Below are 16,819 nucleotides of genomic sequence, written 5' to 3'. Positions count from 1 at the left end.
CAGACAGACGGCAGGATAAACATGATGTCCTCGGCCCCCAGCTTCAACTCTGAGTGGACGTGTGGAGGCTCCAAGGCACCCTCGGGACGCTGAGCACATGTGCACCTGCGTGTCAGCATACCCACGTCTGCAGGCCCCAAGGACGGCAAGCCGGGCCACCCGGGGCCAGGCGAAGGCTTGTTTACATGTCCAAAGGTCGGATGCGGAATGCCAGGGCGGGCCTCAGCTGGTGAGAGTCTGCAGCTGTGTGCCCAGGACGCAGATAACGCCGGCCCCGGGGAGGGGTGGGCAGCCTGGGGAGAGGGCGGGACAAGAGTGGCCCCCAGGCTGCCCTCCCTGGCCGAGCCCCTGCTGGCTCTGCTCCTGCGGACCCTGCCTGGGGAAGCTCCCCTCGCCTGCCTGCGGGCTTAGGAGCACCTTCAAGACCACTTAGCTCCGTTTCCTGAGCCTCTCTGCCTGCTTGGTACCACCCACCACTTCTCCACGCTGCTCGGTGCCTTCGCCTCCTGGAGCCTCAGCTTCTTCATCTGTGCAGTGGGGACAATCACAGCTCTTTCCTGATAGGGTGCAGAGTGGAGCGCGGGGGCTGAGGCCCGGGGGTGCCAGATGAGTGGGAGGGGCTTCGCCCAGGGGTCTCTAATTTTAGCCATAGCTCCATATTCTGGAAGGCCCTGCTGCACTGTAAGGAGGCTTAGGGGTCTCCCATCTGAGCCTGAAGTCACAGGGTGGGACCTAGAAGTCCTTGTCTGTCCCTTTCCACGTTCTCCCCAACTGCCTGCAAATCCTACCTCCTCCCCGGTGCCCATTCACCCCTCTCATCGCCACGGCCACTATACGCAGTCACTCAGCTTCTGTCACCAAAAGCACAAACGCAACCTACGGGGCTTCCGGGCTGGCTGTGGTGCTGGGCTTTGCACACTGCAACTTAAAAGACCAGCACCCCATGCACACACAGAGCGTGTGCACTCAGCTGCAGTCTCTGCCCGGGAGGGGACATCTCTCCGCTCTCCCCCGGGACAGTCTTGCTTACACAAACTCTCACTACTCACCTGCAAGGAAGGAGGAGGCTCAAATATTGACCAACAATTCCTTGTATTAAACTGGCAAAAAGTGTGAACACGGACCACTTTCAGGGTTGGCGGGGCCACAGGAGACAGGCTCCCCCGCTGACCGTGGGTGAGAATGACAATAAGCACAGCCCCCAGGTGGGTGACTAGCATCTCTACCAACACACAACCACACACACAACCCACAACCCCGGGGCCACATTCCTGGGAATCCACGGGACAGAAACGCACCCGGAAGAGTCATCTGTTCATGCATGTTTGCGAAAGCTTTTGTGTGTGTGTGTGTGGGGGAAGCATAACAATATTGGAAGTATTTCACATGACTGTCCACAGACGGTTATTACCCACACATCGTGTGACCCGACCACGCTATGGAATACCAAGGTGTGGTTTCCCTTGGAAATGTTTCTAAAATTCACTGCCCGTGAAAGAAGCAAGTTGAATATGTAGGAACAGAACTCTGAAAACCATACATAACACAAAACTACTCTCCCTTTCTCAACAAACGTATATGGCAACTCAAGTATATTGCCACAGAAAGTTCTGGAAGGAGTCACAACAAATGACTGATTCGTGCCATTTCTAGCTGTGTGACAATTCAGCCTCAGTTTCCCCCTTTTTAAAGTTGGTAACAACAAACCTCATAGGGTTATAATGAGCATTAGTATAACTAATTATTGTAAATCACTTGGCACATAACAAGCCGTCCATAAATATTTAGGGAAGTAAAGCAGGAATCAATTTTCAGCCAAACAATTGCCATTTCCAGCTCAGCTTTCAGTGCTGGAGGCTCGTCTGCCTGTCTTTGCTGCCACCTAGTGGTCACAGTAAGAAAGCACACATTGAAATGCTTTCTCCCTTCCTGCCTTCATTCATTCAAGTCCCCGTTTATCAAGGGCCTAGAAGTCGTCAGGCACACACAGGCCCTGGGCCTTGGCGTTGGAGATGGTCAGGTTCCAGAACGGTCCCAGGCCTCCATGAGTCTCAGTTTTCTCATCTCAGGAAGGGGAGTAATAACAACGTACATCATACCTTTGTGAGGATAAAATGCAACAATGCATGTAAAGCATTTAACACTGGCCCCGACACAAAAGAATGTCCTAGAAATGGTAATTATTGGTATTTACACACATATCTCCTTGCTGCTTAGGAAAGCAGTATTATACCCATTTCACAGATGAGGAATTCAAGACTCAGAAAAGTCAGGGTAACTTGCCCAAATCTACTTGGCTAAGACAGTAAGAGCTAAGACGAGAATCCTGGTCTGCCCAAGAGGAGCTGTCTCCCCACCCTTAGGATACCATTTCACATGCTCATCTGAAAAGGAGTTGTGGGGAGCAGTTCTTCTTTTTTCTTTTACCACCACTGGTGCCTGAATTTTGGATTCCACATACCAGGAACATTAAAAAAATCCAAATGTATATTGACCATTGCTGCAAAACAAATTGCTTTAAAACCTATTTTGTGTCCCAGATGCCCCAGCTGTCCCTAGTCCGGCCCACAGCTGAGCTCTAGTAATCTCAAGGGAACTAACTGGGAAACTATCGGCTTCCAAGGTCACGTGGCTGCTGGCAAGATTCATTCTCGCTGTTGGACTGACGTCTTCCCAGCTGATGGCCAGAGGCCACGCTCAGCTCCTGGCCACACCACCAATCTCTCCTACGTGGGAGTTTGCTTCATCAAAGTGTAAAGCAAGGCATGAAGGCAAGAAGGAAGTCACAGTCCCTTGTAGCCTAATCACGGAAGTGATTCTTGCTGTATTCCGTTTGTTAGAAGCGAGTCACTGGGGCCAGCCCATCCTCCAAAGGAGGAGAGAACACAGGGGCTTGAATATCAGGAAGAGGGGATCACACGGGGCCATTCTAGAACCTCTCTGCCACACCAGTCACCCACTTAGAAAATCACCCCCCACCTCTGGCTACCATAATTTCATAAACAAAATAGACCTTTCTACAATTTGTCTAGGTACCGAGAGAGAATTTCAGAATAAACGGTAGTTCTTGTGGGTGAATCCACGTAGCCCCGTGTGAAATGCCCACATGGTCCTGAGTTTCCTCACTCTGCTGAGCTCTGGTGCCTGGCCCAGCACTGGGAACCTCTGCCCGGAGCGGGATAGCACACCAGCTCAGGGGAAATGAAGAGAGGAGGGGATGGGGTTGGCACTGGGGCCCACCCAGTACCCAGCACCCCAAAAAACTGGCTGGCTAAATGAGTGAAAACATCAGTGCAAAACCTCATGGAAGTGTCACATTTGCCTTCAAATCCCAGACAAGGAAACCCAGTCCTGCAAGGCTAAGTGACAGCTGGGTCTAAGGTTTCAGGCTAGAAAGGACATTGTATTTGCAGGGTGTTTTATTCGCCACAAATCCCCTCCGCATCCATTTGCTAAAGGGATAGTCTCAACAGCCCCTTGCTGTAGGACGAAGATTGCCATTTCCCATGTTAGCACTGAGCAAACAGGTCCAGAGAGGTTAAGCACCCTGCATGGGGTGACTCAGTGTGGCTATGGGAAATGGACCCAGAGGAGGCCCAGGGAAGTTAAAAAAAAAAAAAAAGCAGCAAGGGGTTATTGAGCAGGGCGGGTCTGGCCTGGGGTCATTTGGCCAGTCTCCCCGATTGGAGGGAGGGGGTCAATCCCAGGGGGGCTACTCTGGTGCTGGTGCTCTTTGCCACTCAGCCAAGGCCACCAGGCATTCTCGCCTGCAACAGGGGGCAGGCCGGGGACACTTGAGTCAGATGGCCCCAGTGCAAAGGCAAGACTCCCTTGAACAAGCAGCCAAGTCAGCCCCAGAAACACAGAGCTTTTTCCACTGCCCCTTTGCTTGGGCCAAACCTCCCCCATCCTGGCCCCTCCTCAGCCCGGTCCTGCGTGTGCCTCTCTACACGGAGCGCCGCTTTACCACTTGGCCCTTTTGTTTTATTTTTATTTTTTTAAAAAGAGTTTATTTATTTATTTGACAGAGAGAGAGTACAGGCAGGGGGAGCGGCAGGCAGAGGGAGAAAGAGAAGCAGGCTTCCTGCTGATGTGGGGCTCTGGGGCTCCATCCCAGGACCCTGGGATCATGACCTGAGCTGAAGGCAGCCGCTTAACCAACTGAGCCACCCAGGCGTCCCCCCACTTGACCCTTTTAACTGCATATTACCTGGTTTAGTTATCTCCTCCCTTTTTTTTTTTAAGATTTTATTTATTTATTTGACAGAGAGATAGAGAGCACAAGTAGGCAGAGCAGCAAGCAGAGGGAGAGGGAGAAGCAGGCTCTCCGCTGAGCAGGGAGCCGGACATGGGGCTCGATCCCAGGACCCCAGGGTCATGACCTGAGCCGAAGGCAGCCGCTTAACCGACTGAGCCATCCAGGCGCCCCTATGCCCTCCCTTCTTGAGGAGCACCCCCCTGGGGCTTCTCTCTGCATCCCCCAGCCCCCAGCTGAGCACTTGACCAGTGACATCCCGGAGGAAAATGGCCACCGCTGTCTGGTATTTACTGTACCCAGGGGGATCCACTCTCAACCCACATACAAAATCCTGAGGTGGGATGCTACAGTCAGCCCTTTCTACAAAAGAGAAAACCCCCAGGAACCAAAAAGCTGATGAACGTGGTGGAATCACACAGCTAGCAATGTCACGGCTTGAAAGGTGGAAAGGCCACGTTTTAAAATCCCGATCACTGCACGCGAGGCACTGGGCTAACACATTTACAGGCATCATCTCTCTGAATTGCCAGCACGCGGTGGCCCCTATCATTAAATCCATTTTACCTGCAAAGAAACTAAAGCTTAGCTGGGCCAAGAGCCCTGCCTGGGGCGCGCTGGGGTGGAGCGGGCATGGAGCCCACGGCTGGCCCTCTTCAGCACAACTCTCCACTGCCTGCAAACCTGCGGGCAGGTGCACGTGGTTAGTACACCGGCAGAAGCTGGCTCCTGCTTTTCAGCTCTCCTTTGGTGGCTGTTCTCATTGCTCCCCTGGCCGTGTGCTGTTGCTGAGGATGTGAACCCCAGAGTCACCTTTATAAAGGCAATTAGAAAACTTTAATGAAGGATGCAAAACAAAACAAAAAATTCTGATATACGGCAAGATCTGTCACCATCATCGATGAAGGATGTCAACTCTTTCCAGTTTAGAAGTGCAAAGCAATACAATCAAAACACCACTGAGGTCTTCTGCAGAAAGAATTTAATACACTTATTCTAGAATGACATGGAAGAGTGAACAACCGTCAAGAATTTCATGAAACTGGAAGATCTGAAAGGGATACTTATCAAATAGCACCGCTGAGTATAATGGCTTGTTATCTATAATTAAGAGAGTACTGCTCCGGGAATACAGATGAAGAAAAGCAAAAGCATCAGGAAAACCAGTCTTCTTCTTTCACCACTTTGGTCATGAAAAGAAACACAAATTAAAACAAGATCACCTTTCATACCTATCAGACTGGCAAAGATGAAGAATGACAGTTTCCAGTGGTGGGGGGTGAGTGGGGAGACAGACCCTCTCTACAATGCTGTGTGCCTTGTGTATGTGGCGGGGGGGGGGGGGGGGGGGGGGGGGGGGGGGGCGGTGTGGGGGTGGAACTGAGAATGAGTCAAACCTTCCTGGGCAGAGGTTTGGTAATATCAAAATGTAAGGCGCCATGCTCTCCGACCCGGAGGCTGCTCCTCCAGAGTTTATCCTTATGTAATGAAAGATATCTCTCACAGCATTGTTTATAATAGGAAAATGTTGGAAGCTGCTTACATGTCCATCAGTAAAGGGAATTTGGTGAAATAAATTATGGTTTGCCCATACAACACCAGATCATAAACGATTAAAAATAAAAATATAGACCTATAGCACTGACATAAGATTATTGAGTAAGTAACAAAGATGACCTTAACCCTACCACTCAGAAATAACGATTAGTAAACATTTTGTTTATCTTTTCCCAGCCTTTTTTCTGCGCATGCACACACGTTATTTAAAGATGTGGAATCAGACCATATGTATTACTTCACAACTAGCATTTTACTTAACTATATATTGAATACTGTAATTTTTTTCAAAAAGCATAACTGTATGCTAAAAAAGCTACTTTCATTAATTTTTAATTTCACAAAGTGCATTCTCATGTAACAATGCACACATTACAGGTAAAGCAAAATCTCCGTCCCTTTCTCCCCAGAAATCACCGCGTTCAGTGTTCATTTTTGCAGATCTTCTCCCAAACTTTTCAGGCTATTTATATTCATACACATGTACATGCACACATGGAGTTACGTGTTTATATTATTCCATAACTTGGTTTTGTAGATTAACTATATGACTTGGAACTCTGCGAGGAACCAGATAAATTTTACTATTTCATTTGTTGTCTTATACTCCATTTTCTTACTGATGGCCATTTAATAGTAAAAAAAGAAAGAAACAAACAAAAGCATAAAGCTATGGTAAGGAAGGAAGGGGGAAGGGAAGGAGAGAAAAGGAAAACAAAAAAGGAATCTTCCGGATGAAAAAGATTTTAAAGCTCCCTTGATTTCCACTAGAGGGAGACAAAGAAACACAGATGAGAAGTGTCCGCCTGTGTCTTAATCGCAGCCTTCCCCGATATTCCAGCATTTTCTAGCCCCCCTCCTCCCACCGTGCCAGCTTTTCACACGCGCGCCATCTCTTTCTTAGGATTCGGGACTACGAGTCTTCGCGGGGCGTTCCCCCTGTTCCCCCACATTCACCCAAACTCTGGGGAGCGCGCCCGGAAGAGCCGCGGTGGGTCAGCGGAGGTCGGTCAGCGGAGGTGAGGTCCAAGTCCGCTGGGGGCGGGTCGAGTGCTCAAAGATGCACGTAATCTCGAGGACCCTGACCTCCCCGGACCCCAGCTTCAGGTTTTGGGGGTTTCTCGTCCCCTCGTGGCGGGATCCGTTAGCGCGCCCCGCTCACCCCTGCGCCCGGAGCTGGTGCCGCAGGTGCCACCTGCCCGAGAACAGCTGAGGTCACGGTGATCGTGGCGCTCCCAACACACTGGCTCCGAGCAATCCCCCCACCTTCCAGGGTTTCCCAAAGTGGGTGGGCGGGGATAGGGGAGATACCGAACTCCGCCTGCCAGGCATGGTGGAGCTTCCTGTCTTAGCCAGAGAACAAGTTTGTCAGCACGCATTTAATTTCCACTTGCTGCACGTGCCCAGCTCCGTGCTGAGTCTACGGGTGTGTGTCTGTGGGGTAGGGGGAGTACGAAATAAGATCAGACCCCACGTCTGTGCTCCACCTGCCCAGCTTGTGGGCCCTCTGATCCTGGGCCTGGCTGGCTAATCCCGCCCCCCCGCGGGGACAGAGAGCAGCAGAAGTCCTCTGTGAGGTGTCCTAGGAGAGCGGAAATGCCCTGGGCAGGGATCCCCGCAGGCTGGTTCTCACGCCAGCCTGACAGTTCCTTGCTGTAGGACCTTGCTTGGGTCTGGCCTCCATCTGGATCTGTGTCTCTGGCTCCCTGGGAGATTCCCTTCAAACTTTCACACGCGCACGTTGCTGCTCACCTGGATGACGATCTCTGAAAGCAACTTTGGTCCCTCCTTGGACTCAGTGTTCCTCCTGGTGAGGGGTCTGAGCTGGCCCGTCGTCCCAGGGGGCGTCTGTTCCAGGAGGGAAGGAGGAGGAGGGCCAGAACCTTCGGCCTTGCTGTTCTGAGCGAAACCCAGGGGGCCTGCGTCAGGCCCCACCTCTGGGGAGGACACCCCCGCCCCTCCCTAGGCCGATAGGCTTCCCCCTGAGGAATTCTCACTCAGCGCTTCAGTTCTCAGCTTAAACTAATTTCTGAATTAGAGGCCCACATTTAAGAATAAGGAGAGTTACATCCACATTCCCGGCTTCCCGTGTGAATCTCCAAGCTCCGCCTCCCTCGACCTGACATCCTAGGGGTGGGGCTGAGGACTGGCTGCCCCGGCAGGTGGGGCTCCGGCCGCCGGTTTGCTGCGGCGCCCACCCCCAGCCCTGGACACCGTCCGTGTGAGCTGCCTGGCCCTGTGGGCGCTGGTCAGGCCAGGGGACTTCTCGGGGCAGGGACAGTGTCTGTCTCCCCAGTGCCAGCACCCGGCCTGGAGCACGGTCGCAGCGCAGCGACCATTCGCTGAACAAACGAATGAGGAAACACACGTTTCTGACTTTAAATCTCAACGTGCATCCCTCACCCTGGCATTCAAAGCCTCCTTGATCCTGTCCCAAGCTACCGATGACCAGGACAGTGACAGAGATGGGATAGGATCCCAGTGGCCTGTATGTGACTTTGTAGCCCTTTATAAAATCCCACTTAACTCCTGTCAGCAGCCCTTTGGGGTCTGTTCTATTTCTTCCCATTTCACAAATGAGGAAGGCAAGGCTTAGACAGGTGAAGAGATCTGCCGGGGATCGTAGGAACCTTGTGAGGTGCTTGCTAAAATGCAGCTTCCCAGCACTCCTCCTTCAGGCTTTCCAGCTGAGGAGCCTGGGGACCTGCCTTGCCACATGTGCCCAAGGAGACCTGATGTGCCAGCACCTTTGGGATCCTTGCCTGTTAGAAGCCCCAACAGGGGCCCTAGAAGAGCCTCTGTCCCACCAGGCACCTGGGAGCCTTCAGGCAGAGAGGGGACATTCATCCCCTTGTGAATTGATCCATCCACAGACCCCGTGCTGGGCACGCAACATGAGCAGAGCAGACCCTGCCACTGCCCTGGAACCTTCGAGCCCAGTGGGGGAGATGGAAAGTCATCAGTACACCATGCAAAATGTGCTATGAAAGAGATCTGGAGAGGCATGAGGAGGGAAGCTGAACTCCAAGGGGGGAAGAAGTAGGAGCTGGGGGATCCCCTCCACAGGCTAGGGTGTGTGGGTCGGAGAAGGAGGGCACCAAGGATGGTGTGTTCCCTGTCGTTTATACTGGCTTTCGGACCCCTGGAGCAAGTCATGTCCAGTCTCTGGGCCTCACTCTCTGTACCTGTGAAATGGGTGCCATGGGTGATGTGAGGAGACTGGACAAGACTTCATCATCTCTTATCAATGTAGAAAGGGAATCAAGCTGGGGAGGGGCTGCCTTTGTGCCTTTCCCCCTCTTTCCTGGCTGGGCAAGGCTTAACACACTACAGGCCCAAAGCAGGCGGGTTCTCCAGTTACCTCCATAAATCTCTCCCTGATCTGGGGACGCTGATTAGCACTCCCAGCTGGGAGTTCCCTCCAGTTTTCTTCCAGCCCCTGCCAGGCTGTGCCAGAGAAGCTGCTCCCAGATAAGCTGCTTAGGCCGGCCTGGCTCAGGGTGCTGCCCTCAGCCAGACCACGGAGAAACCCTGACCACTCCCAAGCCCCTCCTGACATTTACGAGGTGCTGCTGAAGGGGGGTGCGCCCCAAACCCCGAAGGAATGTTAATTGGCTAAAGCTGTTGTCTATGCAACGGCTGGGGCCCAAGTTATTACTGGTTTATTTTTTATTTGTTTTCCCCGCGGCGCCTGGGTTGGGCTGGGCGGCTGGGCGGCTGCCTCTCCACACTGGAGCCAGAGATGGGAAGGGGCTAGGGGTGTGGTGGGGTGCAGAGGACCGTCAACGTGTCCCCAGCTCCCACCCAGCTTCTTCCTCTTGTTGGGGTCTCAACTCAGGGACACGGTGAAGAGGAAGTTCTGGAAAGGGAATGAAATGCAGAGCTGATAGCATAGTTTGGGTGTCATACCCACGAGGGTCTAAAAGCTGGCTCTACCCTCCTGGTTGTGTGGGCCCAGAAGGTATAACCTGTCTGATAAAATAATATGAAGCTTTCTTTAAGTGCTGGCCTGAGGAATAAAGGAGAAAAGGAGCCTACTCAGAACACAGTGGTTACAATTATAAGAAAGGCCATCTAGAGTCGGGACAAGACAGCTTACTGAGTGAGTCACAGCTGGAGAGACCCTTCCAGAGGGGCTGCCTTACCGTCCAGATGGAGAAACAAGCCCAGGCAGGGAAGGAGACACGCGTGGAGTCCTTTGCGGCAGACGTGACTTGGGGGCCAGGCCTTTCCTCAATGTCCACCAGAGTTGAGGGAGTCAGCCCCCAGAACCTGGGGGGAGGGGTCACACTGAAAAAATGGCACCACTGGCTTCTCCCCAGAGGGTGCTCTACAAGTATCTTCATGCTACAGAGAAGAAACTGAAGCTCAGGAATTATAAGAGCAATACTACTACTACTAAAAAGAATAGCTATAATTTATTGAGCACTTACTATGTATCACACCAGGGGCCAAGCCCTTTTCATGCATCCATCCAGTATATACTTACTCAGGGGTCCATCACTGGGCTGGGTGCTGGGCTGGGTGCTGGCGATGAGATGGCAGATTTAACAGAGCACAACCACCCGGAGCTTACAATTGGAGAGTGGGCTTGGGAAGGGACATAGGAAATAAGCAAGTCAGTGTGTGATTGCAAACTGGGGAAGCACAGGGGCAGGAACAGAGAGCAAGTGCGACCACTTCCGGAGGTCAGGGAAGGGACCCTGACATGATCAGACCCAGAAAGATCTGCTTCCTCATCTGATAAACTAGGAAACTGAGGCTCCGACAGGTAAAGTAGGTGGCCAAAGGTCACCTAGCTAGTGAGCAGAGGTGCCCGGACATCAGTTTTGCTCCCAATGGTTTGCACCTGCTCTGTGCCCGGTCAGTGGGATTCTGTGGGCTCCTCCATCCCTACACTGAGTACTTCATCTTCAAGTACATCACAAGAAGGCTGCAGAGTCAGGACTGGGGCTTGGGCTCTGACTGCCCACCCAGTGCCATGTTTCTTCCTCAAGATCTAGCCAGGAGCTCTCCAGCGGCAGTCCGGGGACCCCAGTGACCCAGAAAGATCCTCTGGGTGACCGAGGTAAACTTCTCAGACATCAGCTGCTTCTGACATGACTGCAAATTCTAGATGCCATCCTAAACAACAGCTTCACAATGGGGCTCTAGCCTGAATAATAATTTACTTAGGACATTTAATCAAAACCAGCCCTCATTTAATCAGGAGTATCATCAAAAGCAGCCCTGGTTCTCTCCCTACTCCTCGGGCCAGTTTTGTGTGTGTGAGAGTGGGTGCAGTAGGGCGTCTGTGGGGTCTTCTGTCAGCCTGCGCAGCTCCCAAATGGGAAATGTCTGAGGGGCATGGCTGAGCACCCCTGGTCCTTGGGGTTCCCTATTTTGGAGTTTACAACATTCAACTTGACTGAAGCCTGTGTCTTAGTGCTCATGCTGGGAGACCTGAGTTCCTGGACAAGGGTATAGCCCACCTTGCTCTCGGAAGGCTTGCAGTCAAGTTAACTCATTTCTTTGTTTTTCATCGTGAAAATTTCCAAACATACACAAAAGTAGAGAGAGCAGTTGGCATCTAGGTACCATCACCCAGCTTCAACAACTCTCTACACTTTGTATACTTCCTCTCTCCATCCTTCTCCGCCTTTAATGTTTTTTTGTGTGGAGTGTTACAAAGCAAATCTCAGGAGTCATGTCTTTCACTTCTAGACTCCTCAGTATGCATCTGAAAAAACAGAGGGACAGTTTCTTACATGATCACAAAGTGGTTATTGCACTCACCAAAATTAAAATATTCCCCATATTCAGTTGCTTTATACAAATGAAGGTCCAAACAAGATCTATTCACTGTATCTATGAATTTCTCTTAAATATTTTAAAAGTCTTTAAAAATATGCCAGTTTCCTTTCCTCCCTCCCCCAATCTTCATGACACTGATTTGAATTTAACTCATTCCAACAAATATTTATTGAGTGCCTGACTGCTCTATACCAGGGGCTCAGCTCAATGTTTTGTTATTAACAACACCAGTGGTTACCCTTTCTGTAGTGTTACTATGTGTCAGGCTTTGTGTTAGCATTTTGTATATTTGGTGTCAAAATCCCCTGAGATAGAGTTTATTGTCTCTATTTTCCCTTTTTTGTAGTTGACCTCATGGAGACCAGAGAAGCAATAACCTGCTCAAGGTCACACAACTAGCAAGCGGCAGAATTGGGTTTTAAAGCAAGCACCAGTGGCTCCAGAGTTTTCCTTTCCCCTGCTTCCCTGGGATGCACAGAGAGAGACCGCATCCTCAGTCGGAAGGAATTGGGGAGGATGCTTGTTGGAAGGGCTCGTGAAGGGCTCCCCCAGGGCCAGCATGAAAGACTATTTGCTGGAATGATTTGCTGGAATGAATGTTGCTTCCCCAGACCATGTGAAATGGGGCTTCAGTAAGGGAAAACGAGAAGGGAATGGTGAGACACTGAACTCATTTTATCCTAATGTGACCATCTATATGTATATGGCTATTTGTTTTATTCAGGATCACATGGTAACTGGGAGTTGGAGAATATGGAGCTTTACAACAAAGTTCACTCTGAATTAGTTAAACTCTTTGAGCTGTTTAGGACAGAAACCCAAATGTAATGGGCTTAAGCAAAAATTATTTAATTATTTATTGGCTCAGTTAGCTGGAAAGTTGGGAGGGGCATAGCTTCAGGCACTGCTAGGTCCAGAGGACCAACAAAGTGAGCATCATCATATACCAAACACCAAGCAAACTTTTTTTTAAGATTTTATTTATTTATTTGACACAGAGAGAAACAGCGAGAGAGTGAACACAAGCCGGGGGAGTGGGAGAGGGAGAAGCAGGCTTCCCGCGGAGCAGGGAGCCCGATATGGGGCTCGATCCCAGAACCCCCCTCTTTTTTTTTTAATTTTATTTATGCGAGCGCCTGGGTGACTCAGTCAGTTAATCATCTGCCTTCGGCTCAGGTTGTGGTCCCGGGGTCCTGGGATGGAGCCCCGTGTCTGGCTCCTTGCTCAGCAGGAAGCCTGTCTCTCCCTCTCCCTCTGCCGACCGTACCCCTTGCTTGTGCGCTCTCTCTCTCTCCATTGCTGTGTCAAATAAATTAATAAAATAAAATCTTAAAAAAAGATTTTATTCATGTATTTTGAGAGAGAGAGCACAAGCTGGGGGTACAGTTGGCAGAGGGAGAAGCAGACCCCCCGCTGAGCAAGGAGCCCAATGTGGGGCTCCATCCCAGCACCCTGGGATCACAACCTGAGCTGAAGGCAAACGCTTAACGACTGAGCCACCCAGGCGTCCCAAGGCAAACTCTTTATAGTGATCCTCATAACATCTTCCCAAATAAGCATCGCCACTTTCCCATTTCCCATTCTACAGTTGAAGAAGCTGAGGTTCAGGGAGATTAAGCGACTTCCCCAAGGTCAATGCAACTAGCAAGGGGTAGAACCAGGACTCGAACCCCGTTCTGTTTGGAATTTGTCCGATTCCAAGACTGGATCTTTTGCCACTAGGCAAACCCTGGCTCCCTGACTTATGGAAGTCCCTACGACTGTGCTAGAGGTGTTACAAAAGCCCATGGCAAGTCCTGCTTAACAGATCTGCATGGTGACCCCAAGCAGCTGCCTCCTAATCCAGCTTCCCAAGCCCCTCAGCTGTGGAAAACAAGCATTCTAATGCCAGCCATTCCTAATCTCTGCTAACCATGGTATTTTTCTTTATTCTCTAGGGGCATGATGTTCTGGGGGATACAAAGGGGCTTGCAGTTTGCTCACTTTCATCTGCTGATACATCTAACAAATATTTATTGAGCACCTACTGTATACCAGGTGCCAGTGCTAGGTGCTTTCTACGTTGTAACTCACATCAGCCCAGTGAGGTGTCAATCCCCGTTGCCCCCACCTTACAGATGAGACAGACAAGCTGGAAACTTGCCCAAGCTTGCATGGCTGGTAAATAGCAGAACTGCAGTTTGAACCCAGGTGGTCTGACTCAGAGGCTGTGGATTCTGTTCAAAGAGCTGACAATCTAGCAAGAAATTGGAGACATGAAAATACAGTTGTGAAGGGGAAACATTCGTCAGTAGCAGGGTGGTGAAATCAGCTGGGGTATGGCCACACTCTGCCATGCTGTGCAGGAGTTAAACAGAACGTGTGTGTGCCGATGCGCAGATGGATCTCCTAGGTATGCTACTGGTGAAAAATCAAGGTGCAGAACAATATACACGGTGTGATACCACTTATGCAAAACAAAATACTGTAGTCTTAATGCGCTGAAGCACTTCTGGGGAAAAACACACACACCAAACAGTGGGACTGGTTGTCAAGAGGACGTAGTGTCTACCCGCAGTGTTCCCAGTTTTTACAAGGAAAATGTGTTCATAATTTAGAAAAGACAGTCAACATGATAATGTTATATATGCTAAGAGAGAGGGAGAAGCTCAGAGTACTATGGGTGGCCAATACAGTTAAGAGGAGGTGGTAATCAGGGAAGTCTTCCTGGAGGAAGGGACTCTTGCTTCCTCGCGGAGGAGAGACTGAGTTGAGTTTCGAGGACTGAGTAGGTCTCATTACATAGAAACCTGGACAGAAAGTGTCCTAAGCAGTGGGAACAGTATGTGCAAAGACCCAGACAGGAGATTGAACATGATGTCAGAAAGGATCAGGCTAGCCCTTCTTAAAGCATATCACTGGGGATGAGGATTAAAAATGCAGATTTCCAGACCTCACTACAGACTTTATAGAGGTGGGCCTGGGGATCAGACTCTTTAGACACACTGACTTTTGTTTTCAATATGCAAAAATCAATTGTATTTCTATACACTGGCATGGAAAATTTGAAAAGGAGGTTAAGAAAAACAATTCCACTTAACAATAGTATCATAAAGGATAAAATACCAGAAGCACATTTAACAAAAGTGTAAAACATCACTGAAGGAAATGGAAGGCCCAAATGGAAAGACATCCTATGTTCATGGGAAATACTCCCCCAAACTGTCTGCAAATTCAATGCAATGCCTACAAAATCAAAGCTGGCTTCTTTTCAGAAATTGACAAGATGATCCCAAAATTCATATGGAAACACAAGGGACCCAGAATAGCCAAAACAGTCTTGAAAAGTATGAAGTTGGAGGACTCACACCTGCTGATTTTAAGATTTACTACAAAGCTATAGTAAAAGCAGTGTGGTTCCAGGGAAAAGATAGACATTTCCCCAGAAAAAATACGCAAATGGCCAATAAATCCATGAAATGATGCTCAGCATCATTTAGCCACCAAGAAACACAAATCAAAACCACAATGAGGTATCACATCCCACACAGTAGGACAACTGTAATCAAAAACAAGGGTTGGAGAGGATGTGGAGGACCCAGAGAGTTCCTCTCGTGCAGATGGGAATGGCAAATGGGGCAGCCTCTGTGGAAAACAGTTTGGCGGCTCCTCACAAAATCAAACATAGAATTACCATATGAGAAAGCCATTCCATTTCTGGGTGGATACCCAAAAAACTTGAAAGCACGGACTCAAATGGATATTTGTACACCCGTGTTCACAGCAGCTCAGCCTGAGTCCCTGGGGGGTGCAAATAATAAAAAGCTGCCATTTAGCTATTGAGGCCATTTGATGAGACACTTTCCATGCTTTATCTCAGCTCTCTTGACCTACTTGTGAAGTAGGTTTTGGTATTTCTCTCTCTCTTTCACAGTTGGGGAAATTGAGGCTCCGAACAGTCATGCGTCCTATCCATACTCACACAACTGTAAGCGGCAGAGCTGGGCTTTTCATCCAGGCTTTCTTCCAGTGTGCTGGGTGTTTTCCTATGAAGGTTGCCTAGGTTAGAAAGAATGATTATACTCCATTATGTTATTTGCCATCTAAATGTGATTAATAAACCAAAATTCTGTCCCCAGAACCATAAATAACAACTAAAATGTGACGACACGCAAAAAGCTCAGGATGTGGGTCATCCTGGTTCTTCCACTGAGTGCCTGTGTGACCTTGGGTGAATTCCTCAACCCCTCTGAATCTCAGCTTTCTTGGAGAAGACTTTCAAACCTAAATGAGCTTAAGAATCGGCAGAGCTGATTTAAAAATATTCCACTCAGGGGCGCCTGGCTGGTTCAGTTGTTAGAGCATGTGACTCTTGATCTCAGGGTGGTAAGTCCGAGCCCCACATTGGATATAAACATTACTGAAAAATAAAGTTAAAAAAATAAAAATAAAAATGTTCCATGCGATGGCAAGGATAGATCTTTAAAACATGTTGCTCAACAAGAGAAGCAAACACAAGTAAGTTCATGCATTATTATTTCATTCACATGAGGTCCCCAACCAGGCAAAACTAGTGTTAGAAGTCAGAGTGGATGGTGTGACCTCTGGAGGAAGATGAAGGGTGGTGTGATCTGGAAGGGAGTGAAGGAGATTTTGGGGGGTATGCAATGTTCTATTTGTTGACCTGGGCTGGCCACATGGGTATTTTCACTTTATGGAAACTACTTGAGCTATATAAATTACTTTTTGTGCAATTTTCAGGATGTGTTATACACCACAATAAAAAAAGTTAAAACCCTCAAAGATTCCTGAGTACCATTCCAAAAGTCACCCTAAAATTTGTGTTTTTTCAAATTCTTCAGGTGACTCTCCTAGAACCATGAGGAATTGTTTTGGAGCTAAAATACGTATAATGTGGGGCGCCTGGATAACTCAATCGTTAAGCTTCTGCCTTCAGCTCAGGTCATGATCTCAGGGTCCTGGGATTGAGCCCCGGCGTCCGGCTCCCTGCTGAGCAGGAAGCCTGCTTCTCCCTCTCCCACTCCCCCTGTTTGTGTTCCCTCTCTTGCTGTCTCTCTTTCTCTGTCAAATAAATAAATAAAATCTTTAAAAAAACCCACATATAATATTATGACCTGCACTGTGATTTTATTTAAGACAGTATTTTTCAAGTTCTGCACACTTTTTTTTCTACCAGGGGACCCTGGTAAAATCAAATGGTATCCCATACTTAGA

At 49.3% G+C, this 16,819-nt stretch overlaps 1 long non-coding RNA gene across 21 annotated transcripts in view; it reads left to right on the top strand.

Moving 5' to 3' along the window:
* Positions 1-5,584: 5,584 nt before the first annotated feature.
* Positions 5,585-16,819, top strand: part of LOC144381083 (uncharacterized) — a 912,868-nt gene continuing 901,633 nt past the window's right edge. For 20 of the 21 annotated variants that reach the window (XR_013445585.1, XR_013445577.1, XR_013445570.1 and 17 more), the window contains exon 1: positions 5,588-5,621. This is a non-coding gene — a long non-coding RNA (uncharacterized LOC144381083). Of the gene's footprint in view, positions 5,622-16,819 lie in introns of all 21 variants that reach the window. The other variant, XR_013445590.1, reaches the window with a different exon arrangement.

The sequence above is a fragment of the Halichoerus grypus genome, chromosome 2 (genome assembly GCF_964656455.1).
Source record: "Halichoerus grypus chromosome 2, mHalGry1.hap1.1, whole genome shotgun sequence".
NCBI lineage: Eukaryota > Metazoa > Chordata > Mammalia > Carnivora > Phocidae > Halichoerus > Halichoerus grypus.
Note: the sequence above shows the minus strand (reverse complement) of the source record. Positions and strands in the feature narration are given on the sequence as shown.